General features: G+C 43.4%; 1 long non-coding RNA gene across 1 annotated transcript; it reads left to right on the plus strand.

The window, feature by feature from the left end:
* Positions 1-12,450: 12,450 nt before the first annotated feature.
* LOC130543158 (uncharacterized) lies at positions 12,451-14,579 on the plus strand. The gene is made up of 2 exons (XR_008958285.1): positions 12,451-12,575; positions 13,354-14,579. It is a non-coding gene; the product is annotated as an uncharacterized LOC130543158 (long non-coding RNA).
* The last annotated feature ends 12,326 nt before the right edge of the window (positions 14,580-26,905 follow it).

Consider the following 26,905-nt stretch of genomic DNA (forward strand, 5'->3'; position numbering starts at 1 on the left):
TGCTGTCTTTCTTGTCAAATGAGCAAGAACCACGTCAGCTGCAGAACTGTCCCCTCACGTGTATCAAGATTTCATTTAAAAGAATTCACACCCTCTTTCTGCTTTCATTTGCACACCAGTCTCAATTCGTAAAGGAAATTATTTATGAAATTGGTTTTTCCTGAATGTGTTTGACAATTATTCTGAGACTAAGTGTTGCCTTGTAACTCAATTCTGTGTCAATATGATCTTTCCCTTCTTTTAGATGAATTTTCCCCAGGAAATGTTCGGTCAGCTTTAATTCACTTTAAGAATAATGTTGATTAATCAAATGAGAAATTACAATATGCAATTACAGTATGGAATTGCAGCCAGCTCTTGGGAGAGGCAGTGGTGTACTTACACATTTCAGCTGACATACTACTGGTTCTTTATCAGTGCAGGTAAAAGCAGGGCCATATATAATTTATTAGTACTCCCTCTCTCTCTAATTGCTTTCCAGTAGAATTGCAGGAAGGAATTTGCTCTCTCCTGTTTCCCAGGGGGGCTTGCCTTTGTTATAGCTCAACTATAAGCTTTATGGGACTTGTAGCTTTCAAAATAGAGCATTAATTGAAAGCAATTATCCAATTATACCAGCTGTGACTATGCTGTATACTGAATATCTACCAAGAAAAGAACGCATTTAACAGATGATTTAATATAGCAGCCTGGCATAATGAATCTGCAACCGACACTTCAATCACATAGCTAATGTCTTCAGTGGCTGAAATAGTCAAGAGTGTGCAAGGAGCTCAAGGCAGTGCAAAAAAAGAAAATAAAGACCATCAGGCTTGATTTTCAAAACAGTGCAAACACGTGTGATGTGAATTTCAAAGGTAATCAAAGAACTTATGTTTGTTTATTATCTACAATGCGTGAGAGTTCTCCAACTGCTTGATTTTAAAAGTAGATGTGCTTTCGACTTTAATTTTCGACTTTTTTTTAACTCTTTTGATGCCTTATGTAGGTGCCCCGAACTCTTAGAGGGCTGTCCTTGAAACCGATGCTTTGGAACCACTTTAGGTACTTCTCAGATACGCACCAAGAAGAACCTGCCCTGTGTGAAATTCCACTCTGCAGCCAGTGGTGTGATAATGAGCTGCGGGATAGTCATTTTCTGCCTGTCATCTCTTCAGCTTCTCAAGTGCTGACCAAGTGCTAGGAGCGAAAAGGCTTCGGCGCAGCCGGCCGCTGATTAAATGGACTTGAGGATAATCCACAGTATCAAGGAATATTTTTATGGGCAAAAATCTACTAACCCTTGCAAAATGGGCTCTGCAAGAAATGGAGACAATGTTTCATTAAATGCGTTCGCTCCATATTAAAGGAACAAAACAAAGGAACCACAACACTTTGCTACCAACTCTTGAGTCTTATTGGTGCTGTCTTGACAAAGAGATGCCGGTCCTCTATGTGCTATGATGTCACCTTTGTCCAATCATAACCTTCCTTATGAGAGTGGGGGATAACTCTCTGGAGACAAGGTGAGTGACAGCAGCTAGCAATGCAGCAGTCACTAGGCAACAAGATCCAGCCTTCGGTGGAGGAGAATTCTAAAACATTAACCCTCACGCTGTCAGGACTTTCTGTTGCTGATGTGGCAGTAATCCGTGGACAAAAGCCCTAATGTGAATACTGCCACTTTTTTCTAAAGCTGTGCCCAGTAAAGGCAATTCAAGGACACTTCCTATTTAGAGTAAGGACATTATTCAGTTTGACAAGATTGGTAAAGTTGGAAATGTTTACAACCTCCTTTTCACAGCGGTTACAGTTTAAGCCACATGCTTATCTCCTCAGTATGTTGGGACCTGTTAGCTGATGGCTCCCCACAAGCTGGGCTGTCATACAGGTGTGTAGTCGTGCTGCACAAAATCATACCACAGGGAGGGTGAGCGGAGCCGAAATCAGCCTGTGCTCCATTTGCCAAGATGCACCCTCGTTCCGGCAGTCTTCAGAAAGGTCCTTTATCAAATGTGTTGCCTTGATGAGGCGCCATGTTGTAATTTGTCTGCCAGGAGATGCTGCTTTTCCCACTTTGCACAAAGTTGCTGTATGAGCTTGGGGGTGGGGGGCACGGCTACAAGTACCTCTTATTTTTCCAACTAGTCAGAAAATTCTGCAAGATTGTCCCTCCTCTTTCACTCGACTCTGCTAGAAAACTTAGTGCGGGTCTGGACAGACCAAGGTGCAGCCTGGTGGTATTGTTTCCATACTGGATTTCCATCAGCTCCTTCAGATGATTGTTTTGGTTTGTTTCGAGGAAAATTTGGAATTTTTCTTGTAAAGCTAAGTTTTTTATTGATTTGAAAGATCTAATAGTTTAACATTTTTTTCTGTAACCCAACAGTTACATAGTATAATGATTTCCTCAAGAAGAGTATTCCTTTTTGTTTTTTCTTTAGCCAGATACTAAATCGCTTAGCAGACAGTTTATGGGTTGGTTTTGGTGGGGGTGAAGGGGCTATAGTTTATTATTTCACTTTTTGTGTTTTGTTTTGGTTTTGTTTGACACACAATGCTACATTAGTTTCAGGTGTACAACATAGTGATTCAACAACTCCGTACGTTGTGCTCCTCACAAAAATAGCTCCCATCTGTCACCATACAGCGCTGTTACAATACCCTTGACTATATTCCCTATGGCGTGCCTTTTATTCCTGTGCCAAAGGGATGGGGGTGGACTGATGGGCCAAATGGGAGAAGGGCAGTGGGATATACAGGCTTCCAGTTAGGGAATGAAGAAGTCACCAGAATCAAAGGTACGGCAGACACTTTAAGTGAGTTTCTTGAGGACGGTGGGTACCATGTTTTCTCTAACAGTGCCTGGCACGTAGTACATCCACATATATCTTTGCGTGAATGAGTTAATTATTTAATTGATTAATTAGTTAATGGGATTCACTTCCGGGGGGGGGGACCCAACAGGAGAGTTATATATGTTAAAATTGTCAGACGCCTTCCACGTTATCTAGTACAATGCTTATTTTGCAGTTGAGTAAACAGAGACCCAAATAACTAACCAATCAATATATCTAGTTAAAAGCATAGCCAGGTTTCCACTTCCCTATAATTAGGTCAGTGAGGAGACTAATTTAGATGTCAAATAAATACTTAAAAGAATAAAATAAATATGTAGCTATTAAAATATAAAAAAATGTTGATCTGTGTGCCACCTAAAATTATATCAAGGCTTCAGTGATCATTGTAGCACTCTTTGGAAAATATTACATAGTTTTAGATGAACAATGATATTAAACAGAATGAAACTCTGAACAATGCTTTGGATTGTCCAAAAGAGGAAAAAGCAATGCTGACTACAGTTGATTTAATCTGATTCTAAGAAACCCTGCATGGAATTATGTAAGATATTATAGTCTCATGTTCAAATTTAGCTACTGGCTTGATGTTTGTTCCTAAATGGTGGTCCTTGCACCCGTGTATTTCCTCATCTGTCCTAGAGCAGATTAGATTAGACGAACTCTGCAGGCTAACATCCTATGAGCTATAATCATTTGCATTCCTTATGAATCCCTCCAGTTAGATAGAAGAGCCCTGAGCACAGGGAGATCCATATAATGTAGTAGAAACAGTGACCACAGTAAATGCGAACATATTAAATTCCCTATTGAAGACTTTCAAATGATTTTTTGAAAAGAGCAAAATTAAGTATGGTAATGAGACATCCTTAATTAAAAAAAAAAATTAAGTAGGCTCCATGCCCACAGTAGGGCTTGAACTCACAATCCTGAGTTTGAGACTCGCATGCTCTGCTGACTGAGCCAACCAGGTGCCCCAACAAAACATCCTTAAACAAAAACAAAAACACTGGGGTGTCTGGGTGGCTCAATCGGTTGAACATCCCACTCTTGGTTTTAGCTCAGGTCTTGATCTCAGGATCACTAGTTCAAGCTCTGTTTGGGCTCCATGCTGGGAAAAAAACAATCAAACAACACACACACTAAAAATAAAGAGCTGGACAAACCTCACACAAGAAAAAAAAGGTGGTAAAATTAGTATCAGACAGGACAGAATTTGAGGCAAAAAGGTAGGATAAAGAGGAATATTTTATTTTTACAAATATATAGTTCATCAAGATGTTATAATATGTTGCAAATATTTGTGGACAAAATAAAGCAAAAATTGGTAGAAATATATAATTTGACAAAATCACAGTTATAATGGAAATTTTAATAAATATTCCTCTGCCTTATACAGTACAAAGAACAAAAGGAGATAAAGTTTGGATTATATATAGTTAGAAAGCTTGAATTAATAGATACGTATAGGACTTTGTATGCAACAAAAATCTCTATCCTTATCAAGTAGATATTTGAAAGGTAAAAATTATACTGTCAGCTTCTGACCACAGTGAAATAAAACAAGAAATTAGTAAGGAAAAACCTTCCTCCCATCAAATTAAATTACTCAGAATTATTCATACAAATTTAAATCAAAGAGGATATCAAAACTGAAATTATAGATAATTTAGACAGTAATATGTGAAAATACACAGTAAAAGATATATTCAGGGGAAATTCATAAAATTAAATGCTTTTATTAATAAACATGAATTGTTGAAATAGAAAAAGTAGAAAGAACAAAATAATATGGAGGCAAAAGTAAGAATTAATAAAAAGATAAAAGAATCTAATTTATTAGGGAAAAAAACAACAAAAATAAGCTTAATATATAAAATCAAGAATTATTACTTTGAAGGTCAATGAAATAGAGAAACTTCTTGCAAGTCAGTCTGATTATGGAAATAAGCAAAACCACAAATACACAACATTAGAAGTGTAAAAGGGAGGCAACAAGAGGCACAAAAATTTTATAAGAATACATGCAGTTTTATGTCAGGTAATCTGAACATTTAGAGGGGTGCCTGGCTGGTTCAGTCAGTCAAGCATGTGACTCTTGATCTCAGGGTTGTGAGTTCAAGCCCCACATTGGCTGTAGAGCCTACTTAAGGAAAAAACAATCTGGGGGCGCCTGGGTGGCACAGCGGTTAAGCGTCTGCCTTCGGCTCAGGGCGTGATCCCGGCGTTATGGGATCGAGCCCCACATTGGGCTCCTCTGCTATGAGCCTGTTTCTTCCTCTCCCACTCCCCCCTGCTTGTGTTCCCTCTCTCGCTGGCTGTCTCTATCTCTGTCGAATAAATGAATAAAATCTTAAAAAAAAAATCTAACCATTTAGATAAAATGAATAATTTAACAGAAAAATTGAAAATCCAAAAAGACCAATTACCAGAAATTAATGGAAAGTTTGTCAAATACATTCCCACCTCCATTCCCCAAAAGAGTACCAGACCAATGGTTTAACAGATGGACTTTACCAGTCTTTCAAGGAGCAGATAATTTCTCTCTTATTTCAACTGTTCCAAGCAATAGGGAAAGAAGGGAAGGAAAGTGTCTTAGTTTATTTTACAAAGTTATAAAGCCCCAATACAAAAACCAGCAAAATATCACAAAAATGCTATAGATTAATCTCTGAAATAGTATAAAACTGGTAAATTTTTTGAGGCTGATGTAACTCGATGTTGGCTTGGTGTTGATAGGTATATACATTGGTATAACCTTTATGGAGAGCTGTCATTACAACTTGTTAACGTTCCCATTTAACCTAGAAATTCAATTTTTAAGGAATTTATCCCTAGAAAATAATAGGATAAGTGTGCAAAAATGTACACGTATTTTTTAAAAGTTCATTATGGCATAGTTTACAATTGAGGAAATTTGGAAATAACTCAAATGGCCATCAACTGGGAATGTTAAGATCAATTATATTGATTACAATAAAATACTATGAAATTTTCTTTTTTTTTTTTTTAAAGATTTTATTTATTTATTTGACAGAGAGAGACAGCCAGCGCGAGAGGGAACACAAGCAGGGGGAGTGGGAGAGGAAGAAGCAGGCTCCTAGCGGAGGAGCCTGATATGGGGCTCGATCCCAGAACGCCGGGATCACGCCCTGAGCCGAAGGCAGACGCTTAACCACTGTGCTACCCAGGCGCCCCTACTATGAAATTTTCAATAGGGACCAAATATATACATTGACATGGAAAAACATCCGTGGTCCACTGTTGAGTGCAAAAAGGAGATTATAGAACAGAATCTGTAGCACTTATTTATTTAATGTAAATTAAACCACCATGTTTATATATGTGTTCGTATACCCATTCAGAGAAATCTAAAGTATTCCTACAGAAATTGTAAGAGGTTATCTCTTGGGTGTGAGGCTAATTGACAGGAAGCTACTTTATATAGTTCTGTATTGTTTGAATTTTGCCCTGAGTATAAAAAGGTAAACATAAGATTAGCACTTTTGTAAATAGATAAATAGATAAATAGTAGGTAAGCAGGTAGATAAAAAATAAGCACATGAACATATAAATAGATAAAGGTGTTAGATAAAGTGTTCCTATCTCTCTTATTCTTACCCCTTGAGATCAAATGTAACTTTTGACTCTACTAATTTCCACTATTATCATTATACCAATAGCCTTGCTTTTTTTTTTTTTTAAGATTTTATTTATTCCTTTGAGAATGAGAGAGAAAGAGAAAGAGGGAGAGCATGAGCAGCGGGGAGAGGCAGAGGGAGAGGGAGAAGCAGGGAGCTGATGTGGGGCTAGACTCAGGGGCTGGATTTGGATCTCGATCCCAGGACCCAGGACCCTGGGATCATGACCTGAGCCGAAGGCAGATGCTTAACCATCTGAGCCACCCAGGGGCCCCACCAATATCCTACCTTTTCTCTTCCTTTTCTTGATTCTTCTTAGGGACACAAGGAAGAAGAAATAGCTCATTTGATGACCCACTTCTGAGAAGTGATCCTCCAACTTCTTCCTGAAATTTCTTTCTGTTTTTTCGGTTTTCTGATTATTTTAAAGTCATTTAATACCCTGTAATGCATTTTTTGTTTCAGCCAGTTAGAATGGATTCTGTTTCTTCAACAAGACCCTGCACAGTATTGAGAGTAATTAACACACACAACAAAAATAATGGTTTGCAAATTGGGCTTATTTTGCAGATATGCTTACAGTTGCATCATCACAATCAATAACTGAAAAACAAAATGGACTTATTTTACTCTAGGGGAAATTTGCTACACTAGCAATGAAATTTCAGAGCTGGATGAATGGTTGCTTGCTGCGATTGTGAGTTATGAGATTCCTAGAGTATGTGTATTCACTGAAATTACGAAAACAGTAGTTTAAAAAATAATGTCAGCAAAGTCTTTCCTTGTGGAGAAATTTCGTTGATCAATTAGTTTTTCCTAGAGACAGTGGAAGAGCCCAACCAGGGATTCAGAAACTCTTTGAGTCTGTCATGAAACATAGGTGTGGGAGGCAAAATAATGCCTCCTCAAAGACGTTTCTATTCTAATCCCTGGAACCTGTGACTATGTTGCCATTACGTGAGAAAGGGGAATTAAGTTTACTAATCAGCTGACTTCAAACTGAGAGCAGCCTGGATTATTCAGGTGTGTCTTCCGGGTCCTCCTGTGGAAGAGGAAGGCGGACGAACCTGGAACCTTCGTCGGAGCGGTGTGGTGGGAGAAAGGCTTGCCGGTCATTGCTGGCTTTGCAGAAGGACGGGGGCCTGAGCCAAGGAATGCAGCAGCCTGCGTGATTGTAAGAAAATGCCATTTTCTTTTTCTTTTTAAGATTTTATTTATTTATTTGAGAGAGAGAGAGAGCGCGCGCGGGCACAAGTAGGGAGAGCAGCAGAGGGTGAGGGAGAAGCAGACTTCCCGTGGAGCAGGGAGCTGGATGGAGCGGGGCTGGATCCCAGGATTCTGGGATCATGACCTGAGCCGAAGGTCAACGCTCAACCAACTGAACCCCCCAGGTGTCCCCAGTACGCGTTTTCTAAGCTATACCTGGAGAGTAGTCTGAAAGTACGGGACAGGATCCCTTCTGTGGTGATATCCTAAGCTTTTCTCCAGCAGTGCTAATAATGCAGACTCAACGCACCTCATCTGAAATAATCTATTTCTGTGAGTCTGGGCCTTAAAATGTATTATGGCATCAAGAAAAATTACTTGCATGTTGAACCTCTTCAAGTTTTTCCTACTTTCCGAAACTAATAATCTTCACGTATCAGCATCTTTCCCGTTAACCAATGTCAAAGGTTGCAGACCACCCCCAGTTCTTGTCAGGTGGTCATTGTAACCCCAGTGCTGGCGACCTGGATGCCCTTCAGTTCCCCAGTTTTTCTGAGATCATCTTATTTAAGTTATGTTAGTACTGAAGTAGAATTGGCCTCACTTCTACTGAAATATCTGATGGGATTCTGAGTCCATGATAGGTTGTGTAGAAATGTGTTTTTTGTTTTTTTGGTTTTTTTTTTGCTAGAAATATCCATCTCCAAATTTCTACTGACCTTTCTTGATCTCCACTTCGCATTTTGCCTCCCACACCTGTCCCCTATTTTATATACCGTGTGACCCAACTAGATATTTTGCTTTCCAATGTCTTCACCCTCCTGAATACCACCATGACTCAAGGCAACGGCCACGGCAAGCTTTATTAATAGTTTGAAGCAAAGGAGGGGTTGCACTGAATAAAACACAACCACTTCATGCTGAATATTAGAACTCCTTATCTTTAAATGCACATTGGCCGTTTTCAAGACGGTGGGACATCTCGTCCCTCACTTTTGCTTGTTCTGTGACTCTGGGTTTCCTCTCTTCTTCCTTATCCCCTTTTTCCTCTTTATTTATTTGTAAAGATTTATTTATATAAGAGAGAGAGTGCACTGGTGGGGAGGGGCAGAGGGAGACGGGAGAGAGAATCTTAAGCAGGCTCCACAGCCAGCACAGAGCCCGATGTGGGGCTTGGTCTCACAACCCTGAGATCATGACCTGAGCCGAAATCAAGAGTTGGACGCTCAACCAGCTCAGCCACCCAGGCGCCTTTCTTTTTCCTCTTTAATGCAAAGCTCCCAAGATGCCAAACGACTGCTCAGTTTTCAGGGAGCGCAGTTTACCTATGTCTCTGTCCCCATGAGGCCATCCAGCTACCTTAGAAGAACCTCGTCTTTTTAACAAAACTGTGCCAAGAGGGGACATGCTAAGACAAGACAGATCTCTTGCTGAGAGGAATTCTCTTGTCAGCTTGCTGCAACAATTGCTTTCTCCCTCTACCCAAGTATTTTAAAACTTTTTACATTTAAAATAAATGTCAATTTAGTAGAATATAAAATCCATCTGAATTTTTGAAGTAAAATAGGAAACTCAAATATCTTTATTGTATCGGAGCTCCTACTCACTGTACCCCGCAAATTCTCCTGGGGCAGGAGTACTTTTGCTTTCCTTTGCATTCAAAGGTACATACATGGAAGCTTAAGAAACACTGGTTTTTTTCTATCTCACCTTTTTCGTAATAAAAGTTTTCAAGCAAACACAAAAGTAAGGCACAAATAAATAGGATAATGAATTTTCATATATTTGTAACCCAGCTCCAAGAATTATCAACATATGGCCAATCTTTCTTTTTTCTCTAAGATTTTATTTATTTATTTGAGAGAGAGAGAGACAAAGAGAGAGCATAAGCAGGGGGAGGGAGAGAGGGAGAAGCAGACTCCTCACTGAGCAGGGAGCCTGAGGTGGGGCTCAGTCCCAGAATGCCGAGATCATGACCTGAGCCAAGTCAGACGCTTAACTGACTGAGCCTCCCAGACACCCCTCAACATGTGGCCACTCATGTCCCAGATACACCCACCTCATTCTCAGATATCCCACCCCCTCCCACACGGGATTATTTTGAAATGAATTGCATACATCATATTCTCTCCATAAATAACTTCATTATGTGTATCTAAAAGATAAGGAGAAAGATCTAGACAGTGTTCAAATACCCCAAATGGCCTCACAAAAGTCTCTTTACAGTTGTTGAGAAGTGCTGTTTCCAGACCTTGTCCCTGTTACAATCCAGAAACGCACATACTCATCAGGTGCTTGCATGAGAGTAGTTGCCACTTGGTGAGGAAAAGGACCTCTTGTTTCAGGGTGCCTGGGTGGCTCAGTGGTGAAGCATCTGTCTTTGGCTCTGGTCATGATCTCAGAGTCCTGGGATCGAGCCCACGTTGGGCTCCCTGCTCAGTGAGGAGTCTGCTTCTCTCTCCCTCTGACCACCCCCACTGCTCATTCTCTTTCTCTCTCAAATAAATAAATAAAACCTTAAAAAAAGAGAGAGAGAGAGAGATAGTGTTTCACTATCTCTGTCACTCAACAGCAGGGAAAGAACTTTGGGCTTTTAGAAAGTCTGTGCCTCTAGGAGGCAAAGAAGAGAGCTGTGCAAAGGCCAGCTGAACCAACTGTCTCCAGAGAGGCCGGGCCACCAGGTGGAGGCTCCTTTACCACCTGCAAAACTGGCCAGATGCGGTCCATTGGAAGTCCAAGCAGTCCTGACGAGTGGAACACACCCACCATTTGCTGGAAGCTTTGCCAGGCAGATACCGTCATGTTAGCTGCCATGTCTGCAGTGGCTAGCCCCACAATAGCACATAGCAGACCCTTAGGGAGGCTGAGAGGCTCCAAGTGCTGACCGGTGCCCTCCTGCAGCTGGGCAGGGATCCTGTGCACTGGAGGAATTGGGGGCCTTGCTGGGGAGGAGGTGCGAAAGGTGGTAACAAGAGTGGGCAACTTGAATTGGGCAGGCCCAGGGAGCATGACATGGGGGTGCCCTGTGGCTCCAGGTCTTTGGGGTGAGGCAGTTAGAGGTGAGATACAGATGCTAAGAGGATGACCAAAAAGATTCAATGACAAAGTTTGCATTTTAAAATGTGCCCTGCTTTGGCTAACCCTGCAACCAGATCTGTCGTCCGGATCCTGGAACACAAACCCACACTCTTGGTACTTGAGTTAAGTACTTTAACCTGGCTCTTGTGGGAAGACCGAGGACCTGTCAGAACCAGGGTGAGGGGGTTGGGAAGGTGGGTCACGTTAGGCAAGGTGAAGACTGGGAATCTAGACAGCCATGCAGGGGTAGTTAGTTGAGAGATGGGCAGATGTATGACTGTGTGTCTGCCAGTTCATCCAAATGAGACTGGTAATCAGTTAACTTGCAGGTAGAATTAACAAGCTACAAGGAGCTATCTCCGGGTGACACTTTTGGTGGCCTGTGGGAGGATGCTGCACACCCCTGGCCTCATTCACCTGCTGAAGGACATCTTGGTTGCTTTCAAGTTTGGACAATTATGAATAAAGCTGCTATAAACATCCATATGCAGGGTTTTTGTGTGGATAGAAGTTTCCAGCTCCTGTGGGTGAGTACCAAGGAGCTCAAGTGCTAGATATACAGTACAGGTATGTTTAGTTTTGTAAGAAACCACCTGTCTTCTGAAGCTGCCGTACCATTTTGCATTCCCACCAGCCGTGTATGAACGTTCCTGGTACTCCATATCCTCACCAGCATTTGGTGTTGTCAAGTGTTCCAGATTTCGGTCATTCTAATAGGGATGTAGTGGTATCTCATTATTTTGGGGGGGGGATTGGTTGGGGTTTTTTTTGAGGTGATACTCACGCTTTATTTAACATAAATATAATACATTTTTAAGAAATCAACAGATATTGTACAGTTTTTCAGAAATCATTACTCATATGCTGCTCCTTGGTTAGATTTTTAGAGTTACCCAAAGACTTCAAGGGTAGGGCAAGGGGAAGAAAAAGATTCTTTCGAGTAGCCTTTTTACATGTGTTTCTCACATTCTCACCACACATGTTTGCATATATAGGGCTTGCCCCAGTCCTGCCTCTTCTGGGTCAGTCATATGGGCTCAGGACTTTCTGTATCCCCAGCGTGTTGGCAGTGGCTACGCGCTCAAAGGTCCGGGGGTTTTAGTTCTTCTGTTTTTATTCCTCTTGATCTTTCTGCATCTTCTCTAGAGTCTCATGGTTTTTGGTCTTTGCTGGGAAGGGCAACAAGCTGGTCAAGGAAACATCATATCTCTGAATTCACCACGCCCACCCATCTCTACTGTGAGACTGCCAGGCATCCTTCACGGGAGCCACGCAGTGATCAATGGCCTCTTGGCCAACCCCCATGGGTTTGTCCCATACCATTGCAGGTGATGGACTTGAAAGGGGCTGGTACTCTCAGGCAAACGTGTTCCTGAAGTCCATAGAGCGGTGGATTGTCAGGAGCAGGTATTCAAAATGTCCCAAAATGTAACCACCAGCCAGGGCCAAGACTGTAAAACTGCCTTCTCTGAACTCAGGAGCTTCAGTACAAGGTCCCCGGATGTTGCTCAAGTTCTCTTCTTCCTTTTGGCATGGCCCTTCCACCAAATCAAAGCGTGGGCTTTGCAGGAATGAAATATCCTCAAAAGTTGGCACCAGGAGCAGCGTTATTAGGCCAGAGCTGGTAGGCGGGGCTGCCCCCAAATCAGACAGCGGTGCTCAGAGGAGTGGCTGCCCCGGCACAAGCCAGCAGACACTGCATGGCCACATGGGTCTGGCCAGTGGGGGTGGTCACAGCCACCGCAGCAAGTAAGTCCACCAGGGAAGAAGGCGGCGCCCCGAGAGCCCTGGTGGAATCAGCTCAAGGCTACTGGTATTATGTTGATTTAATTTGCAATTCCAGGGACGCTGGGGTGGCTCAGTCAGTTAACTGGCTGCATTCCGCTTGGGTCATGATCCCAGGGTCCTGGGATCGAGCCCTGCATTGGTTTCCCTGCTGAGCAAGGAGCCTGCCTGCCCCTCCCCGCCGACTTGTACGCTCTAGCTCTCTCTCTGTGTCTCTCAAATAAATTTTTAAAAACCTTAAAAAAAAATTGCCATTCTCTTTAAAAAATAATAATTTGCATTTCCTGATGACCTATGATGTTGAGCATCTTTTCATACGCTTATTTGCTCTCTTCTTAGATGAGTTGTCTCGTGAGGTCTTTGGCCCATTTTTTAAATCAGTTGTTTTCTAATTGAGTTTTAGGAGTTTTCAATGTATTTTGGATAACAGTCCTTTATCAGAGATGGTTTTTGCCATTATTTTCTCCCTCTCTGTGGCTTGTCTTCTCATTCTCTTGATGCCCTCTTTTGCAGAGCAGACTGTGTTCATTTTAATGAAGTCCAGCTTGTCAATTATTCTTTTCATGGATCATGCCTCTGGGGTTGTATCTAAAAGTCATCACAGTACCCAAGACCACCCACATTTTCTCCTGTGTTTTCTTCTAGGAGTTTTAGTTTTGCCTTTTACATTTAGGCCTATGATCCATTTTGAGTGAATTTTTGTGAAGGGTGTGGTATCTGTGTGTAGGTTTTTTTGTTTTGTTTTGTCTTGCACATGGAAGAATATTTTCCTTTTAAGAATAGTTTTTCTTTTAAAATGTGTTCAGTGCAGGTATGGATGAAGTACCGATAAGCACAAAAGAGGAAAACAGCTCTATGACCTGAAGATAACTGATACCATTTTGCCGTGAAAGCTTCAGAAGGTACCCGTCTACGGGAATGTAACAGGAGGTTAAAATGGGGCTGTTGTGCGTACTTTTGCCTGAAGCCCTAAAGGTTGATAACAGTACAATAGATAGCCAAGGACCCCATATCCCAAATATCCTAATTAAGGTGCTATGAGTTCTATTCAACTGACACAGGGTGAACTGAGAGATTATGAAACAGGCTCTCAGTTTTGAGCAATTCCCCCCTCTAGCATCTAACAGTGAGGGTTGTGGAGCAGTGAGAGAAAATTCCACGGAGAGCCTTGTTGGTGAGCTGTATTCCATGTCACCTCCCAAGGGGGGAGGAGTGCAGCCCCTCATCCCAAGGCAAGTGAGAAACTCTTGAGGAGACCCACTCAGAGAACTTGATGTGTGCTCCTAGAGTTTGGGGACTGGCGTCTGCCTTTTGCCAAGAGATGCCCATAGGTGAGAGACTATAGCTGTGCCCAAGTCTGCCCAACCACAAGGGGCAGGCAAAAATGTGGGAGCTTCACCGGGGGCCATGGGAATCTGAGGAGGAGCTGGCCCGGGTTGTTTTAAAAGGGAACCACACCACAGGACTCTTGAGGGGGAGGGCAAAGGGCCCAAAGGAGAAAGTCAGCGTAAGGGAGACTGCTGAGACCTCACGGGCTGAGAGAAGAACAGGAAGCTTCCAGCTGCGAGAGAGACAGCATGCTCTGCAGAGAATCCTGGGAGCAGCCTTCAAAAACACCTGCCAGACAAAAAGGCAGGAGCCAGCCATGGTCCAGGACTGTGCCTGCTGTTGAAGACTGCCTTTCCCCAGTCTTATCCCAGGGGCCCAGCCTTGGAGGAGCAGGTATGAGAAGAAACCCTTCCAAGATGCCGAGCTCTCAGCAGCTCACCCTGAAGGAGAAGATTCCCTTCAAGTAGAGAGAAGTTCAGATTGGACTGGACGTTTTAATTCTCAAAGTAAGACTGCCCAACTTTCTGCAAGGGACCAGAAATACGAGATCTGCCTGAGATTTCATCCATGGGCAGCAAAAGGACAAATCCAGAAAGCGGGTTTGACGTAAATGTGGGAGAAAGAAAACAGTTGCTTTATTTTTTGCACTTGTGCCTATCTTGTTCAACAAAATAGTAACGAATATAAAAATTATTTTTAAGCAAGCTTTGGATCATATTGTTTTTTATTTTTTAAAGATTTTATTTATTCATTTGACAGAGAGAGACAGCCAGCGAGAGAGGGAACACAAGTAGGGGGAGTGGGAGAGGAAGAAGCAGGCTCCCAGTGGAGGAGCCTGACGTGGGGCTCGATTCCAGAACGCCAGGATCACACCCTGGGCCGAAGGCAGACTCTTAATGACTGAGCCACCCAGGTGTCCCTATATTGGGTTCTTATATAAATAAAATGACTAATGTCTGTAAAGCTCCTAACATGATGTTTGGCACATAATACATGCATTAGTGTGTTATCTACTATTATCATCATTATGATTAATGATTTTGTAACCTGCCTTTTTCCATTTAATGATATATCCTAAATATATTTTCAGGTCAATAAATACAATTATGGCACATAGCCAGAATGTGAGATCCACATTATCTGTTTATTCAGTAATGTGCCCTTCTATTTTAAACGAATAATTTCAAGTGGATGCAGTGTTGTTGTATGGAAAGTACTATAGTCACTGATCTTTTATTATTGGTTAGAAAACATTGCAAACAGCCACATCTAGGTGCTTTCAGAGTTATAAACCAGACTCTAAAAATATCCTTGTTTTGTATCTTTGTGTATATCCTTAATTATTTTCTTGGTATAAAGTCTTAGAAGAGGAATTTCAGGGTCAAAGAGTATAAACGTTTCATTAAAACTTTGAAAATTCTTGCCAAATTGCTCTCTGGAGGGATTTTGAGGCTAGGGAAGAACTAGGAATTTCCAAGTACAGAGATTATTTTTTTTTATCTTTGCATATCTCTGGATATTTCCCAGTTCCAAGAGTTTTGGCATGGCTTCAACACAAGAAGGGTTTCTGCAAGGTTGAAAATAAAAACATATTTCAGAAACTTATTCTAGGGCATAGTTGACTGAGTGAAATGGAAGGAAAAACAGAGCATTTGGCAATAGAAGCGTGGTGAGTAACTCCTCAGCCTGGGAAGCCTCAGCCTGGAAGAGCTCGGATTCGTCTCCAAGCATCACAAAGAAGATGACAGGTCAAAACGCCACTATTTATTGAGCACCTACTACGTATAGCACTGCACTGACCACTTTGGAGTGCAGTGGCCTGTTGCTGCCATCCCTCGGTCCCCACCCCCCACACCCAGGCTGTCAGCTCTCCAGGGAAGAGCCGCTGTTGGCTTCATCTTACATCCTTGGCACGCAGCAAGAGAAAGGCAGTAGACGCAATACATGTTTGTAAGACTGAACAAAACTCTTCTAGGAAAATTCTAGAGGGGTTGGCACCAACTCTGGAAAGCAAACACACGTACACACACTCGAATAACTAATATCAAATATAAGAAACTAAACCACTGTCATATTGAGCTCTCACACTAGAAGCTCCGGCAGATTTTGGGTTTTGAGCCCCTGCTCAGATTAGTCTGCTGTCCTCAGATTTGTTCAGTACCAGTGTCTAGTCAGAACTGATCATTGTAATGAGGCTTCACTGAGCTCCCTTGGGTGAAATGGCAGACAAAAATGGAAGCCATTAGAAGCTTGAGACCCAGAGCCAAAGAACTCAAAAGGTTGAATACCTCTCTTAGGATCTGTGTGTTGAATCTGCATTTCGGCTTTGGCAGGTTCCCTGGATATTGTCAGTGGGTGAAAGAAACAATATGGCAGGAATGGCTGTCTGCCTACCCAATGTCTATTCACTCCTGCTTCTTTACTATAGAACCCAATATTATTATTAGAGACAGCAAAGCACCTAATTAAAAATTACATTTCCAGGCCAGTTTTGAGGGCAGATATAAAGGGACTTTTTGGGTGGGACGTCCAGAAACATTCCTAAAGGAGGCTTATCCTTCTTCCTGACTTCCTCTCTTCTTTCTTCTTCATACCCACATCGCAGACACAATAGCTGGAACTCCAGCAGCCATTTTGCAGTCATGAACTTGAGGTTGAAAATCGATACTAGGGAAGTTAAAGCAGAAAGGATAGGAGACTTGAACAGAGCAGCCCAACATTGCCTACTTTCAGCTTTATTTTACTTGAGAGAGCAACAAACCCCTATTTGTTTAACTACTGTCACTTGAGGACTCTGTTAGTAGAAGCTAAAGGTAATTGCTAATGGAATGACTTTCTATGGGGTAAAGGGCCCAGTAGTACCCCCTGGGAGCATTTTGCAGATTTTGGCAGGGGGAGGTGTATTTTTTGTTGTCACAATATATGGCACGACTTGTATTTAGTTGACAAGAGTCTGAGGTAGTTTGTCCCAGATATTCATGTAGATTTAAAACAACAACAAAATGTTTATAATTACAGGTGCCTTAAACATAATCATGTTTTATAAATAAATAAAATGTATTTTTTGCATGGCTTCGGACACACCTAATTTTCCAGGAATGTGACTGCCATGTAAAACAAAAATTTTGAGGATGCCTGGGTGGCTCAGTTGGTTAAGCATCTGCCTTCGGCTCAGGTTATGATCTTGGGGTCTTGGAACCGAGCCCCGAGTTGGGCTCCCTGCTCAGTAGGGAGTCTGCTTCTCCCTCCCTCCCCCACCCCCTCCCCAGCTTGTGTTCTCTCTCTCTTTCTCAAATGGATAGGTAAAATATTCAAAAAAAGTTTTTTTGTACTCTTTTTTTGGAACTTTATAAAGATTTGTTCACTATATGCAAAATTATATCACCAATGGACACACCAGTTGTATGCAGTGTAACACACTATACTGATCTAAGTTTATAGTTGTCCCATTCATGGTGAATGTATGAATAATTACAGCCCCGACTCCTTTGTTGTATCTCCTATTATAGTTGGGCCCAAGTATTCCCATGTTGAAATACATATTTCTTTATTACAAATTACCACCCTTTTATTTCTTCTTTGAATCTTTCCAGTCAAGGCATTATGCTGATTTTATTTTTGAAAAGGTATGTACAGGTAGGTTATATCATCTATACATTTCACGTCAGGATCATAAAGTATGTTCCATTAAGCGCCGAGGAGGGCATGGGTCTTGGCAGTGCCTGTCGTCCTAACTGATGAGACTCGTACACACGCAGCCTCCATCTGCCTTCTCCGCTCTAGTGAGAAGACACAGAAACGACTGGCAGTAGAGAGCTGAGTGTTTGGGGTCTGCATGTCAAGCTAAAAAAGGCGTGTTTTTTTACATTTATCAATTGCAAGCCTAGCTTTAGGCACAAGTGCAGAAGATGCACCATGCTCAGTGCCAGTGGAGAGCCAATTATCTCTGAGAGAGTCAAGTGTTAATCCATGATCCATCGCCGACAACTCTGGACACATTAGTTTTTCAGAGGACACAGAATTAGGACAGAACTCTGTTGACAGAGGGGGAGGGAGAACAAGACACAGTTCTGGAACTCCGGGGACTGAGAAAGGAGAGAGAGGGGAGGTAAAGAAACCACAGTGGCCATCTGGGGTAGGGGAAGAGTGCCAGGGGCAACAGCATGGCCAGGACCACTGAGGGGACCTGCAGCCAGCATGGCCAGCCCACGGCTTGCCTCAGTCACCCCTCTGGAGTGACTGAATTAACCACATCTCACACTCCTTAATTGGAGCAGATAATTGGCGAGCTGGCTTTGTGCACAGGAAGTGTGTGCAGTTAGATTTGGCGGAGCGGAACAGGAAGAATGGGGACCACCTGATTTCATCTTGTGCCAAGGAGGGCGACACCAAGCGGCAGTGTCTCCTGTAGAGCTTGGCCCAGGCCAAGCAGGGGGACAGAGAGCCCCGCGCAAACTGGCGGGTGAATGGGGTCTTCCTGGGAAGATCACTGGAGCAGATGACAGTCAGGAGCTCTAGGACTGGGCTCAGTGGTTAGGCTGCTTTGTGACTTCAGGCAAGTGATTTAACCTCTCTGTGTCTGTTTCCTCATCTGTAAGGCAACTGAGGAAATAAAAATCCCCCTTAAAATCCCATCACTCCATTCCCTCTGATCCCCAGATGTGGCTTGAATGCCTCCTCTGTGTGTACAGCTGTGCCAACTGTGCCCGGGGGGCTATGCCTGTTTCCTTGACACCCATGCACCCCTCTCCCCCCGCCTCCCCCTTTCCCCCTTGCCTGCCCACGGGAGTAGGAGGGGTGTGAAACAGACAGATATGAACAATCCTTGGTGGGAGGGAGGCTTAAATCTTTACCTTCTCCCCAGATAAATCTCAACCCACTTTTATTTCAGGTTGGGAGATATCTTGGTCTAACCTCCTGACCCAGCCCTTGGTGGGTCTTCTCTCAGAGGTGCCCTGATAGGCACTGGTTAGAGAGGGCTGTTGCCAGGACAACGGAAACCAAACACTGGCGGAAGTGTCATTATTTCTGAGGATGTGGTAAGTGAGGTATTCACCTGATGACCATCCCATGACTGTCAGGCTTGTTTTCTAGCTACTTTTTGGAATCTTCATTCTTAGAAAGCCCTTTGTTATGAAATGTGCTCAGGTCCGGAAAGGAAATGAGGATCAGTCAGCAATACCCGCAGTGTGAACTCTGGAAGAGCATTTCCTTTGGAAAGATTCATCCTCATTTTGCTCCTGGCTTTGTGCTGGTGTTTGATGACTGTGTTTCCTGGGGATTTCCAACCTGAGCAGCAAGGGGCCCGGGCCCCAGCTTGCTACCACACTGAAGACAGAGACGGCTGTATTTCTTGCGTGACTCTTTCTGTCCCATGGTGGTAGACAAAGGGAGTCAAGAGACCGTGCTTGTGTGACCCTGGGTGAGTCTCTTTAGTTCCCTGAGTATCAGTGTAGTAACTGAGGCATTTAATAATTTCTATTCTTGAGGGAAAGTTGAGGACAAGTTACCGAAGCACCCAGAATACCCATTTGTAACAGACATTATTATTTTTATTATTTTGCTTTTTGCTCAAAATTTATTTTTCATGACCTAACAATTATACAAGTGACCAAATGATTTTATAAAGTCATAAAATTTTAGTAAAACCATTTGGCCTGGAGTTATTAATGAATAACATTATTATTCATTAAAAATGTTTAAATGCAGAAATGCATTAGTATTGTTCTTATTAAGCTTGGTCATCCCACATAACTTGGTCTGAATTACAGACAGTGTATTCTCATAGAAGTGATAAAGTGTAGGGGCATCTGGTTGGCTCAGTTGGAAGAGCATGTGACTCTTGATCTTGGGGTTGTGAGTTCCAGCCCCATGTTGGGTATAGAGATTAATTAAATAAGAAAAGAGTGGTAAAGTGTAAAAAATGTGGCCTAGCTGTAAAAATCATCCAACATCTACAAAGAGAAAATGAATCAGAAAGCCTCATGTCATTCCCACAACTAGCCTGTAGCAGATTTATTAACCAGAGAATCCAAAATAACATTTTCCTCACTGGGCTGCTGTGAGGATTCAATGAGAATATCAAGTTATTGCTGCCCAATGGGCATCTAACAAATGATAATTATTAATATGTTTCTACCCTCAAAACAGACACAGCTACAAACAGGCACACATCTTCTCTTCTGGTTCTTTTACAGACTGTCCAACTGGTGGAGATGGATGGATACTCTCTTCAGAGTGTGAACACGAGAGGCAGTCATCTATTCGTTGCTTTTGGGGGTATGGGTCATTATCAGAGATGAATAAATATCCCTTAGTGCCCCCAAGAATCAAGTCCTGGCTAGGTCAGCTCCTGAACTCACACTTCCAGGCTATCTGGGGACACGAACCTTGTAAGTACGAACAACAATCCAAGAGTGCACTTGAGTAAGTAACAGCTGGATTTGGTGGTGTAGGTGGGGTTTGGACTTCATGATCCATCTGGAACAGTTTACGGGTCTGTGCTACACGTGCTGTGCAGAGAGTCTTTATGGAAGAGGTACACATGTGCTCTGGCCTTGTAGGAGAAGAGAGGCCACTCATGTGGCGGGAAGCAATGTGAAGGACAAAAAAAGTCCGCTTTCTCTGGGAAAGGTGGACCATGAGGCTGATGACGGAGGTTTATGGTGTTATAAAAAATGGTGTCTTGGGACAGTCTTACTATCACTTTGGTAAGAGACAAATCTGGGCTCGGTGTGTCTTGTGTTGTGGGCCAGTCACCAACATCGGGTTCCTTCTGCTCCCATCACATACACTTTAAAGTGTTACTTCAGTTGAAAGATTTGGATGTTACACATAACCCCAGCAGTGTGGATTTTCAACAGCAAACTAGTGGGTCAAGTTTATAAGTTGTTGTGTTCTGTCTACTCCCCTTTCCTCTGTCTGTCCTAGCCCAAAACTAATGGCTTCTTCTCCCACCTAGAAATGAGGGCCCGGTCTAAGGAAGGGCTCTGTGCTCTGTCATTTACACGGTAAAGTGAATCAATATGGCCAGTCGATAGGTATATTCATACATCCAGGGAGGTGCACAAATGTGTACAGTTTGAAGAACCTTTCTATGGGTACACCTGTGCAAACACCCCCTAAACCGAGAGTGAGAACACTTCCAGATCCTTCACAGGGGCATGAGCATTTGAACCCTATTTTTATATAATGAATGTATTTGTCCTTTGGAAAAGACATTTAACTTGTGAGATAAGTGCGGGGATGGGAGGAGATCTGTGAGGATAAGACTCACATCAGTTAGCTGATTAGTTATTGAACAATCATGGACAGAGTGCCCACTGTGTTCTGTGATCCACATACGTTCAAGGTTGGCTTTGGAACTGGTACCGCGACCCTCAGACTCACCTCTTCCTCTTCTCTCTAGCTTTACCACCACTGTCTGGATGAGACTCTCACGTCTCTCCTGGACCAGTGATACAGCTACCTAACTGGTCGCACTGCCACCAGCTTCTCTAGTTATTTTTTAATATTATGAACCTAATCACATACTTCTCTGCTAAAACCCCATTAGTGGCTCTCTATAGCCACAGCCTGGGTCCTGGCTTCTCTTTGCAGTGCTCCTGGCTGGGAGCCTCTTCTCCAGCCGTTTGCTGCCTCTGCCCTCATAGCCACATGACCTTGTTTCTCTTCCCCAAATACATGGCTTTCACATGCTGTTCCCTATACCTGGAATGCCTTTCCTCACATTCCCCCCCAAATCTTCCACTCAACCTCAGAGCCGTCCTGTATTGCTTTCTTTCCCTCTCGCCCCGCATCCAGTCTGCCAAGAAATCCAGGTGGATTTCCATAAATCTACTTCAGAATACTCCCAAAATCTGTCTAGGACTTGCGGTTTCCACTACCGATAATCTCTGAGACCAGCCCTCAACTTGATTGTGATGCTAACCTCCTGAATGGCCCCCTGGCTTCTATCCTTGCCCTTCCAGCCACCCATAGCCTGCTCTCAACACAGCAGCTAAAGTGACCTTCTTAAAACACGTGTCAGATCATGTCATATGTCTGCTCCAAACTGTCCAAAGCTAGAGTGGGCACAATGGCTTGTCCCAGCCGCGGAGAGTCACTCCTGCACATACTCTCCCTGCTCAGTGGTGTCACACTGGTAGCCTGGACTGGGCCACGGCGGGAGCATTTACACCACAGAAATTGGCAAATGCTAAAAAACCAAGATGACGACTTCCTCTTCTTCTTCTTCTTCCTCCTCTTCTTCTTCTCCTTCTCCTTCTTCTTCTTCTTCTTTTTTTTTTTTTTAGACCCAATCTGCCAGCACACCACTGCTCCAATGGTGACCCATTTCTCTCAGGGTAAGAGCCAAAGTTGTCATGACTGCCTTCAAGGCCTCTGCAGCCTGACCTTGTCTCCTCTTTCTCCTTTCTCCAGCCGCACTGGCCTCCCTGCCCTTCCTCACACACGCCAGCACCCTAGGGGCTGTGTATTCCTTCTCTTTCTAGAAGTCGTCGCTCACTACCTGACCTCTTCACCAGGAATTCTAACTCCCACCTTAGCTGTTCTATTCCCCCCCCCCCCCACCACAGCATTCTAACTACTACAGAATTTACTTGTTGCTTATATTTATTACTTACAGTCTGTGTCTCCCCCTCCCCCCGCGCGCCCGCGCCCGCACGCACGCACACACAGCCCGCAGAATGCCGTTTCCATGAGGGCAGGGATTTGGGACTGTTTCCTTCCCCGATGTGTTCCGGTGTCCCCCAGAAGGCAGTCAGAAAGCGTTCCTTGGCTGACTGGCTGACTCAATCTCCAGATGCCTACTCCTCTGTAATAAACCTTCCCGAAACTTCGCACTTTCCCCTCTCCATCCGCTGACGGTCCTGATTCTATGTCACACCTGCAGCTCCTGAGGCTCTTCTGTGGTACCGTGACGGTTTCTTACGGCCGCCTCCCCCACCGGAGGGCTGGCTGTGGGCTCTTCGAAGGCACCCGACACGTCTGCCTGCACACGGCCCCACTGCCAGCTGTTAGACGAACGCGCGGGCGCACAGGAGCGGTAAGCAGCGTGGTTCACGGACTCGGCTTCTCATCCGGAGGCCCCTCGCGCTGGCGCTGCTGGGAAGGCCTGAGGCAGGGAAGGATGGGGGCGAGCGCGGAGAGAGAAGCAGCCCGGAGCGCGGCGGCAGAAGGCAGTTCTGTCCTGAGCTCTGAGCGGACTGGGTATTATTTCTTTCTGTTACGCTCCTCACACCCTCCCTCTCCGCGGCCGTTTCTCTCAGCTTTCAAACCTCTGATCTTGAACCCCAGGTAGGGTCAGCTTTAAGTGCAGGGAGAGAAGACAGCTGCCTCGGCGATGCGATCCCGGGGCTTCCGGAACAGTCTTCACTCTGGGGCCGCTTTCCTCGGGTCTTTTCTTTCTTTTTCGTTCAGTTTCATTGAGATATACTTGATCCATAGCAGTGAATAAGTTTAAGATGCGCGGCATAATGACTTGACTTACGTATATTATGAAATGAGCCCCACAATTAGTTAAAATTCATCATCTCACATAGATACAAAAAAAAAAAAAAGGTTTGGATGTTTTTTCTTGTGATGAGAACTCTTAGGATTTACTCTCTTAGCAACTGTCCAACGTGCACAACAGTGTTAGCCGTACATTTTATCCCTGGTCCTTATTTATCTTATGACTGCAAGTTTGTGCCTTTTTACCGCCTTCTCCAAATACCACCTCCCCCTGCCCCTGGGTTAGCCACAAAGCTGATCTCTTTTTCTATGAGTTCCGTGTTTTGTTTGTTGTCTGCTTTTTAGATTCCAAATATAAGTGAAGTGGCCTAGAACCCACTGGTGTCTCAGCAAGTGGCCACACAGAACCGAGAGCCCGGGAGAATCGGCTCCCAGGGTTTCTAGAGTACATGGCAGTTTAGGGCAGTTCCCAGCCTGGGGTCTTCCCCACACAGAGCTTCTGAAGGCTGTATGCTGGTGGCCTCAGAGCCCGGGAGCAGGGAGGGGTGGAGGGAGACTCGTCTGTCCCAGTGAAGCCCTTGTCCACAAAGACCAGCTCCACTTCTGCTCTGCTGCCCAGCCTCCCCAGGACAACGAAGGGGCTGCCCTGTGGGGAGAGGGGTGGCTTGTCTCCTTTCCCAGCCATCAAGTGAGGAAGAAGGGTCCACACCCTAACTCTAAGCGTCAAGGGAGTACAGGATGTCCCAACACGTCCTGTAGAACGACTTAGTAATTTTCCAGTTACTAATTTGCCTTACCTGTTCTGTTCGAACAGGCTAATTGTTTCCTCAAAAAGGCTCAAGTGTAGTGGGATGAGGTCACCAGAGACATGCCTAAACAATTACATGGTCATGGGCGTGCCAGGAGACTGGTAACCAGCTCCTCCAGACTGTTAGTCTGATTTTATCTTTCCTGAAGCAAATTCGGTGAGGACGCGCCCCCTGGTGGTGACATTCGATTATGCCAGGCCGGAAGAATCTCCCGCAGTGACTCCTTCCCTGGATAGAATAACTGGGTGTAGGTGCTGTTTTTGGAACGTTCTCAGTAGGGCATATTAATGTTATTTCTCAATAACTATTTACTGATTGAAATATGAAATAAATGTGATTAATATAATCCATTCATACTTGTGATCTTGGAAGGTGTGAATTTTAATCAAAGCAAAAAATCTGCCAAGGCAGAAAAGAGGGAAAATTGATCTTGGGTCTGATAAGAAAAGAGAATATAATTTTGAGAGCTTCCATATACTTTCTGCTTTTACATTGTGGGTATTATATTCTCTGTTGACTTAGAACAGTTCAATTTTTTATTACAAAAATTGAAATATACCAAAAAGTAGAACGATAAATCCCCATATAGTCACTACCCAGGTTCCAGAGCTACCAAGATTTTGTCATGCTCACTTTTTATATCCCACTAAATGTTTTTAGTTACTTTTCCCCCTTAAATATTAAAACCCAGACATCATATTACTTTACCCTGAATATTTCAGTATGCATTTCTAAAAACTGGGCATTTTCTTACATAACCACTTGCCATTTTTACATCTACAAATTCATAATCCTTTGGAGTCATCTACATGCCCATACAGCCCACATTCAAGCTTCCTTGGATATAAAACTGTCTTTTTGCAATAGTTTGTGAATCCAAGATGTCCACACATTGCATTTGTTGTTTGGTTCTCTCTCTCTCTTTCTGTTTCTCTCTCCATTTCTCCTTCTCTCAATCTCCTTCACTTCTTAATTAACTTCTCTCGATACAGAGAGAACTGCACAGGTATTAAGCACACAGTTTGGAGAGTTTGGATAAATGCGTACACCTGGTAGCCCACATCCTTATTGAGATAGAGAACGTTTCCCTTATCTCAGAAAGTTCCCTCCTGTACCTCCACAGACAGCTCTCTCTTTGCCCCCAGCCACTGCTCTGACTTCTCTCACCATGGATGAGTTTTGCCTGTTCCTTGTCGTGTGTAGCTACTTGCCCTCAGCATAATATTTTGGGGGCTCATCCCTGTTGTTGCGTGTTCCTTTTATTGTGAGTTATATTCCGTCATCTGCCTGTACCACAATCTGCCTGTGTACCTTCCTGTTGCTGGACATCGGCATAGTTTCCAATCTGGGCTACTGGGGGAAAAAAAGCTGCTATGAATATTTTTGTATGAATCTTTCGGTGGACATATGTTTTCATTTCTCTTGAGTAAATACCCCGGAGTAGAATAACTTGTCACAGTGAGTGTGTATGTTTAACTTTGTAAGGGAACCCTGGGTCTCTTCTCCTGAGCACACCCTCTTTACCACTGTCTGGTAGTCTGCATTCTGCATATGGCCAGCAGCTTCCCTGAGGTGTCACCTAACTTGTCCCTCTCGCCCCTGCATTGCCTATAAACTAGAAGTTTGATTTCAGACTTCATCCTACCTCTTGTTGGAAGGGACCAAAGTGACACGGTTACTTCACTCTTAATTCAGACACTGAGACTGATCAGTGGACCCAGGGGGTGGCAGCCTGATCCCCCCAGTGTCAACTTCCCACAGCAACCCTTCATCTAATGGTTTTGAATGCTCTTTACCTTGTATTTGTGTTAGGAATTGCAAAATGTTGGTTTTTAAAAAATTCTGTCAACTCTCCACATTTTATCACATGGGATTCTTCGGCAAAAAGGAAACTTTCTTTCGCAACCTTCTCTCATGGTTGTAAAGGACAGGCAGGAAAAATACTTAACTATTTGTCTTTAATTTGCTAATGAAAATTTTTAGTTTGGCTTATGTGTTGTAAGAAACTTTTAAGAAGGCTCCGACAAAAAAAAAAAAAAAAAAAAAAAAAAAAAAAAAAAAAAAAGAAGGCTCCGACAAGAAAAGCTCTCCCAGTCAAGTATTACTCAAAGCATAAATATAAGAATTCCCTCACTTTGCTTGAAGAAAAAGATGCGTAATATAGAGGAGCACTGACATGTCAATGGACCTGGAGAGATTGTGAGCTAAGGACTAATAATTGTTGGGGTGCCTGGGCAGCTAGTGGGTTAAGCGGCTGACTCTCGGTTTCCACACAGGTTATGTTCTCAGGCTTCTGAGATCCAGCCCCATGTCGGGCTTCCCACAGAGCGTGGAGTCTGTTAGAGGATTGTCTCTCCCTCTCTCTCTCTCCCTCTGTCCCTCCCCTCACTTGCGTGTGTGTACGCTCTCTTTCTAAAATAAATAAATACATCTTTTAAAAAAAAGAGTAATAATTGTAATGATAATAGTTACTAACATTTATGGAACATTTCCTATTGATTTAATGAAGTAATAATGAAATTTCACTCATTTTCAAAATAATTAGTTACAGAGAAAATAAGAGTGCTAGTCATTGTGTAACCCAAAGAGCCTTATTCAGGTTAGGTTTCACTTTTTTTTTTTCTTTTTAAAGATTTATTTATTTATTTGAGAGAGAGAGAGAAAGACAGAGTGTGAGTGGGGGAGGGGCAAAGGGAGAGAGAGAATCTCAAGCAGACTCCACCGCTGAGCACCTGAGCCCTATGCCGGGCTTGCTGGGGGGTGGGGA

Source organism: Ursus arctos, unplaced genomic scaffold (genome assembly GCF_023065955.2).
Source record: "Ursus arctos isolate Adak ecotype North America unplaced genomic scaffold, UrsArc2.0 scaffold_8, whole genome shotgun sequence".
Taxonomy (NCBI): Eukaryota; Metazoa; Chordata; class Mammalia; order Carnivora; family Ursidae; genus Ursus; species Ursus arctos.